Genomic DNA, 6839 nt, shown 5'->3' with positions numbered 1-6839 from the left:
TCTACTACTCCCGGGGCTGCTCCCGGTGCTGCTCCCCGTAGTGCTGTTCCCGGTTCTTCTACTGCTCCCGGTGCTGCTCCCGGTGCTGCTTTTCCCGGTTCTTCTATTGCTCACGGTTCTGCCCCCGGTTCTGCCCCCGGTGCTGCTTCTCCCGGTTCTTCTACAGCTCCCGGTTCTGCTCCCGGTTCTGCCCCCGGTGCTGCTGCTCCCGGTGCTGCTCCCGGTTCTTCTACTGTTCCCGGTTCTGCTCCCGGTGCTGCTTCTCCTGGTTCTTCTTCTGCTCCCGGTGCTGCTCCCGGTTCTTCTACTGCTCCTGTTTCTGCCTCCGGTGCTGCTTTTCCCGGTTCTTCTACTGCTCCCGGTTCTGCCCCCGGTGCTGATGCTCCCGGTTCTGCCCCCGGTTCTTCTACTGCTCCCGGTTCTGCTTCTGCTCCCGGTTCTTCTCCTCCCGGTTCTTCTCCTCCTCCTCCTCCTCCCGGTTCCGCGTCTGCTCGTCCCGGTTCTTCTCTTCCTCCCGGTTCTTCTCCGTCCGGTGCTGCTTTTGCTCCCGGTGATTCCCCTCCTCCCAGTTCTGGTCCCGGTGCTGCTTCTGCTCCCCCCGGTTCTGCTCTCGGTTCTTCTCCCCCTCCCGGTTCTTCTCCGTCCGGTGCTGCTTTTGCTCCCGGTTCTTTTCCTGCTGCCGGTTCTGCTGCCGGTTCTGCTCCCGCTGTTTCTCCCGGTTCTGCTCCCGCTGTTTCTCCCGGTTCTTCTCCTCCTCCTCCCGGTTCCGCTCCCGCTCCGAGTTCGGTTTTACCGAAGTTTTACCGAGGAACCGCTGGGGGCGGGGTGAGGAGTGAGGGATCGGAGGGGAGCGCGGCGGGGTGGGGGGGGGGGGAGGGAGGGAGATGAAAAGCGCCGCTTTTTGCGGTAGTTTTTCTTTTTTAGGTTTTTTTTTGGGGTCGCCCCCTCAGGGATTCGCCGCTCTCCTCCTCCTCCTCCTCCTCCCGGTTCGCAGCCCCGCGGAAAGTTTGGGGCGGCGGGGCCGGGGCGCGGCGCATCCCCCCCGCGGGCACCGGCCGCATGCGGGGCCGCTCCCGCCCCCGGTGGCTCCTGCGCTCCGCGGCACCGGCTGCAAGGAGGAGGAGGAGGAGAAGAGGAGGAGGAGGAGGAGGAAGGAGGCGGCGCTGCCCCGGTTGGCTCTCGCCGCTCTCCGGGCCCCGCCGCCGCTCGCAGCCCCGGTGCCGGTGCGGCTGCGGGTGCGGCGGGACCGGCTCCGCCGAGCCCCGGGGCTCTCCCCGCCTCCCGTGAAAGAGCAAAGTTCAGCCGCTGCCGCGGTGGCCGCCCTGGATGCTCCTCCCCGGCCTCCTCCCCTTCCGCTCCCGGGTCCTGCCCCGGTCCCGGCCTCGAACCGGGGCCGCCCCCCCGCGCGTGTCGGGAGCGGCCGGAGGGGAGAGGGGGGACGGGGATGGGGATGGGGAGAGGGGATGGGGGAAAGGGGATGGGGAGAGGGGATGGGGATGGGGAACGGGGAGAGGGAGCGGGGAGATGGGGATGGGGATGGGGGAGAAGGGAGGGGGGAGAGGGGATGGGGATGGGGACGGGGAAACGGGGATGGGGGAGTGGGGATGGGGGAAAGGATGGGGAGAGGGGATGGGGACGGGGATGGGGGAGAGGGGATGGAGAACGGAGAGAGGGGGGACCGGGGGATGGGGATGGGGAGAGGAATGGGGGAGAGGGGATGGGGGAGAGGGGATTGGGATGGGGGGAGAGGGGGGACGGGGACGGGGATGGGGAGAGGGGATGGGGAACGGGGATGGGGGAGAGGGGATGGGGAACGGGGATGGGGGAGAGGGGATGGGGATGGGGATGGGGATGGGGATGGGGGAGAAGGGATGGGGGAGAGGGGATGGGGAGAGGGGGGACGGGGGGATGGGCATGGGGGAGAGGGGATGGGGATGGGGATCGGGATGGGGATGGAGAGGGAACGGGGAGGGGATGGGGAATGGGGAGAGGGGGGACGGGGGGATGGGGACGGGGGGATGGGGATGGGGGAGAGGGGATGGGGAGAGAGGGGGAGAGGGGATGGGGATGGGGGAGAAGGGATAGGGAATGGGGGAGAGGAGAAAGGGGGAGAGAGGATGGGGGAGAGGGGGGAGAAGGAATGGGGGAGAGGGGATGGGGAATGTAGGAGAGGGGGTGGGGATGGGGGAGAGGGGATGGGGATGGGGGAGAGGGGGGACGGGGGGAGAGGGGGAGAGGGGAGCGGGGGAGAGGGGATTGGGATGAGGATGGGGATGGGGAGAGGGGATGGGGATAGGGATAGGGATGGGGAATCGGGAAAAAGAGATGGGGAACGGGGAGAGGGGAACAGGGGGAGAGGGGCTGGGAAACGGGAATGGGGATGGGGAGAAGGGGGAGAGGGGATGGGGACAGGGGGGAGAGAAGAGGGGGAGGAGGAACGAGGGGAATGAGAAAGGGGATGGGGGACTGGAGATGGGGACAGGGTTGGGGACAAGGGATGGGGACAGGGTGCACCGGAGGTGGCGGCCGTGTCCCCCCGCGGCGGTTTGGGGACCCCCCAGGGCTGGGCTGGCCCCGGGAATGGGGAAACGGCGGGAGGCGGGCACTGGGAGCACTGGGAACACTGGGAGCACTGGGAGAGCGGGACCAGACTGGGAGCAAACCGGGAAACCGGGATCGGACCGGAGTGTTGAATAGAACTGGAAAACTGGGATCAAACTGGGACCTGGCACTGGGATTTCAGGATCAAACTGGGATTCCAGGATCAAACTGGGGGCCTGGCACTGGGATTTCGGGATGAAACTGGGAGCCTGGCACTGGGATTCCAGAATTAAACTGGTGGCCAGGGACTGGGATCCCAGGATCAAACTGGGAGCCTGGCACTGGGATTCCAGGATCAAACTGGGATTCCAGGATCAAACTGGAGGCCTGGCACTGGATCAAACTGGGAACCCCACATTGTACCAGCAAAAAGTCCCATAAAGTCTCATGGCCCCAAAAAGTCCTGTGACCCCAAAAAGTCTCACAGCCCTATAAAGTCCCCATGGCCCCATAAAGTCCTACAACCCCTTAAAGCCCCTTCAGCCCCAAAATGCCCCAGGGCCCCGAAAAGTCCTACAAGCCCTTAGAGCCCCCGTGACCCCAAAAACTCCTGTGACCCCATGGAGTCCTACAACCCCTTAAAGCCCCATGGCCCCAAAATTCCCTGTGACCCCAAAAAGTCTCACAGCTCTATAGAGCCCCCATAGCCCCAGAAAGTCCTACAAGCCCTTAAAAGGGTGGCCCCAAAATCCCCCGTGACCCCATGAAGTCTCACAGCCCTATAGAGTCCCCACAGGCCCAAAATGTCCTACAACTCCTTAAAGCCCATACAGCCCCATAAATGCCCCTGCAGCCCCAAAAAGTCCTACAAACCCTTAACTCCCCCTGGCCCCAAAATCCGCTGTGACAACAAAAAGTCCTACAGCCCTATAGAGCCCCTATAGCCCCAAAAAGTCCTACAATCCCATAACTGCCCTGTGACCCCATAACTCCCCCGTGACCCCATGAAGTTCTACAACCCCTTGAAGCCCCTGCAGCCCCAAAATCCCCTGTGACCCCAAAAAGTCTCACAGCCCTATAAAGCCCCCATAACCCCAAAAAGTCCTACAACCCCTTAAAGCCCCTGTGACCCCAAAATCCCCTGTGACCTCATGGAGTCCTACAACCCCATGACTCCCCCGTGGCCCCAAAATCCCCCATGACCCCAAAAAGTTTTTCAGCCCCATAAAGTCCTTGTGACCCCAAAAAGTCCTACAACCCCTTAAAACCCCATAAATCCCCCACAGCCCCAAAATCCCCTGTGACCCCAAAAAGTCCTACAACCCCTTAAATCCCATGCGACCCCATAAAGCCCCCATAACCCCAAAAAGTCCTGTGACCCCATGGAGTCCTACAACCCCTTAAATCCCATGCGACTCCATAACTGTCCTGTGACCCCATGAAGTCCTACAGCCCCATAACTGCCCTACGGTCCCAAAATGCCCTGTGACCCCAAAAAGTCCTACAACCCCTTAAAGCACCTGCAGGCCCAAAATCCCCCAGGGCCCCAAAAAATCCTACAAGCCCTTAAATCCCCCACGGCTCCATAACTCCCCTGTGACCCCATGAGGTCCTACAACCCCATAACTGCCCTACAGCCCCAAAAATGCCCTGTGACCCCAAAAAGTCCTACAACCCCTTAAAGCCCATGCGACCCCATAAAGCCCCCATAACCCCAAAATCCCCTGTGACCCCAAAAAGTCTTTCAGCCCCATAAAGCCCTTGTGACCCCAAAAAGTCCTACAGCCCCTTAAAGCCCCTGTGACCCCATAACTCCCCTGTGACCCCATAAAGCCCCCACGACCTCAAAATCCCCTGTAACCCCAAAAAGTCCTACAACCCCTTAAAGCCCATGCAGCCCCATAAATGCCCCTGCAGCCCCAAAATCCCCTGTGACCCCCAAAAGTCCCACTGCCCTATAAAGCCCCCAGGGCCCCAAGAAGTCCTGTGACCCCGAAAAGTCCTACAACCCCTTAAAGCCCCATAAATCCCCCGCGACCCCATAATCCCCTGTGACCCCATGGAGTCCTACAACACCTTAAATCCCATGCAACCCTATAACCCGAAGAAGTCCTGTAACCCCAAAATCTCACCGCCCTATAAAGATTCTGTGGTCCCATGGAGTCCTACAAGCCCTTAAATCCTATGCGACCCCATGGAGCCCCCATAACCCCAAAAAGTCCTGTGATCCCAAAAAGTCCTACAGCCCCTTAAAGCCCCCGTGACCCTATAACTCCCCTGTGACCCCAAAACGTCCTACAGCCCCATAACTCCCCTGGCCCCATAACTCCCCCTGGCCCCATAAACCGCGGCCCCATAAACGCGGCCGCAATGCGGTCGGGCCGGTCGGAGCCGCCGCTCCCGGGTGGGTGCGGGGATCCCTGGGAATCATTAACCAGGAAAAGTTGGGATCGTCCCTAAGGAAAGGGACCCGACCCCAAAGAGCCCCGCCCCGCCCCGGGCAAAGTCCCCACAGTGACCCCAAAAACCCCAAAGCGCCGGCCGGGGGTTGGACTTGGGATCGCCGAGGTGTTTGTGGGGTCGGGGTGAAGGGGAAAGCAAAACTGAGCAGAAATGGGATTAAACCCCAAATTCCCGGGATTTAGGGTCACTGGAAATTCCCAGGATGATCCCAATTCCAACTGGGAATGGATTTTGGGTTTTGGGGGGATCAGAAATCCCAAAGAGCCCCCTTGACCCCGCAGTGTCCCCAAAGATCCAGAAACCCCAAATTCCCTGGATTTAGGGTTCTGATCCCAAAGTCCCCAAATCATGGAAGAACCCCTGGAAAATCCGGCTGGGAACGGGGGGATCCCAATCCTAAAAGTCCCCCCTGACCCCACAGTGTCCCCAAAGATCCAGAGACCCCAAATTCCCTGGATTTAGGGTCACTGAAAATTCCCAGAATGATCCCAAAGTTCCCATAAATTATGGAATGATCCCTGGAAAATTAAACTGGGAATAGGGCCAAGTTTAGGGGATCCCAATCCCAAAGAGTTCCCTGACCCCACAGTGACCCCAAAGATCCGGGCACCCCAAATTCCCTGGATTTAGGGTCACTGAAAATGTCCAGAATGATCCCAAAGTTCCCATAAATTATGGAATAATCCCAGGAAAATCCAGCTGGGAATGGATTTTGGGTTTGGGGGATCAGAAAACCCAAAGAGCTCCCCCGACCCCACAGTGTCCCCAAAGATCCAGAGACCCCAAATTCCCTGGATTTAGGGTCACTGAAAATTCCCGGAATTATCCCAATTCCTCGGGAAAATCCAGTTGGGAATGGATTTTGGGTTTGGGGGGATCCCAATCCCAAAGAGCTCCCCTGACCCCAAAGATCCAGAGACCCCAAATTCCCTGGATTTAGGGTCACTGAGAGTGCCCAGAACGATCCCAAATCCAGCTGGGAATGGATTTTGGGTTTGGGGGATCCCAATCCCAAAGAGCTCCCCTGACCCCACAGTGTCCCCAAAGATCAGGACACCCCAAATTCCCTGGATTTAGGGTCACTGAAAATTCCCAGAACGATCCCAAATCCAGCTGGGAATGGATTTTGGGATTTTTTTTTCACCTCATAATCCCCATGAAAGGATTTGGGCCCTTTTCCCCGCCCTGAATTCCCTGGAATAAAAAAAGAAAACCCCAAAAAAACCCCAAAACACAACAAAACCCCCAAAATAACAATCCAGGAACAAAAGAGGAAATTTGGAAATCCCAAATTGGATTTTTTTGGGGTTCTTCAGGGATTTTTGGGGTTCTCCATTGATTTTTTGGGGGGTTCTCAAAAGATTTTTTGGGGTTCTCCAGGAAATTTTGGGGCTCTCCATGAATTTTTGGGGTTCTCAAAGGATTTTTTGGGGTTCTCAAAGGATTTTTATGGGATTTTCCAGGAATTTTTTTGGGTTCTCCACGACTTATTTGGGTTCTCCAGGGATTTTTTGGGGTTCTCCACAATTTATTTGGGTTCTCAAAGGATTTTTTGGGGTTCTCAAAGGAATTTTCACGGTTCTCCAGGGATTTTTGGGGTTCTCCATTATTTATTTGGGTTCTTGAAGGATTTTTTTGGGGGTTCTCCAGTGTTTTGGGGTTCTCCAGTGTTTTTGGGGTTTCTTCTGCAGGTTTTTTGGGGTTCTCCAGTGGTTTTTGTAGTTTTCCCATGGATTTTGGGGGTTCTCCAGTGTTTTTGGGGTTCTCCAGCACTTTTTTGTGGGGTTTCCATGATTTCTTGTGGGGTTCTCCAAGGATTTTTTGGGGTTCTCCAG

Source organism: Catharus ustulatus, chromosome 29, assembly GCF_009819885.2.
Source record: "Catharus ustulatus isolate bCatUst1 chromosome 29, bCatUst1.pri.v2, whole genome shotgun sequence".
Classification (NCBI taxonomy): Eukaryota; Metazoa; Chordata; class Aves; order Passeriformes; family Turdidae; genus Catharus; species Catharus ustulatus.
Note: the sequence above shows the minus strand (reverse complement) of the source record.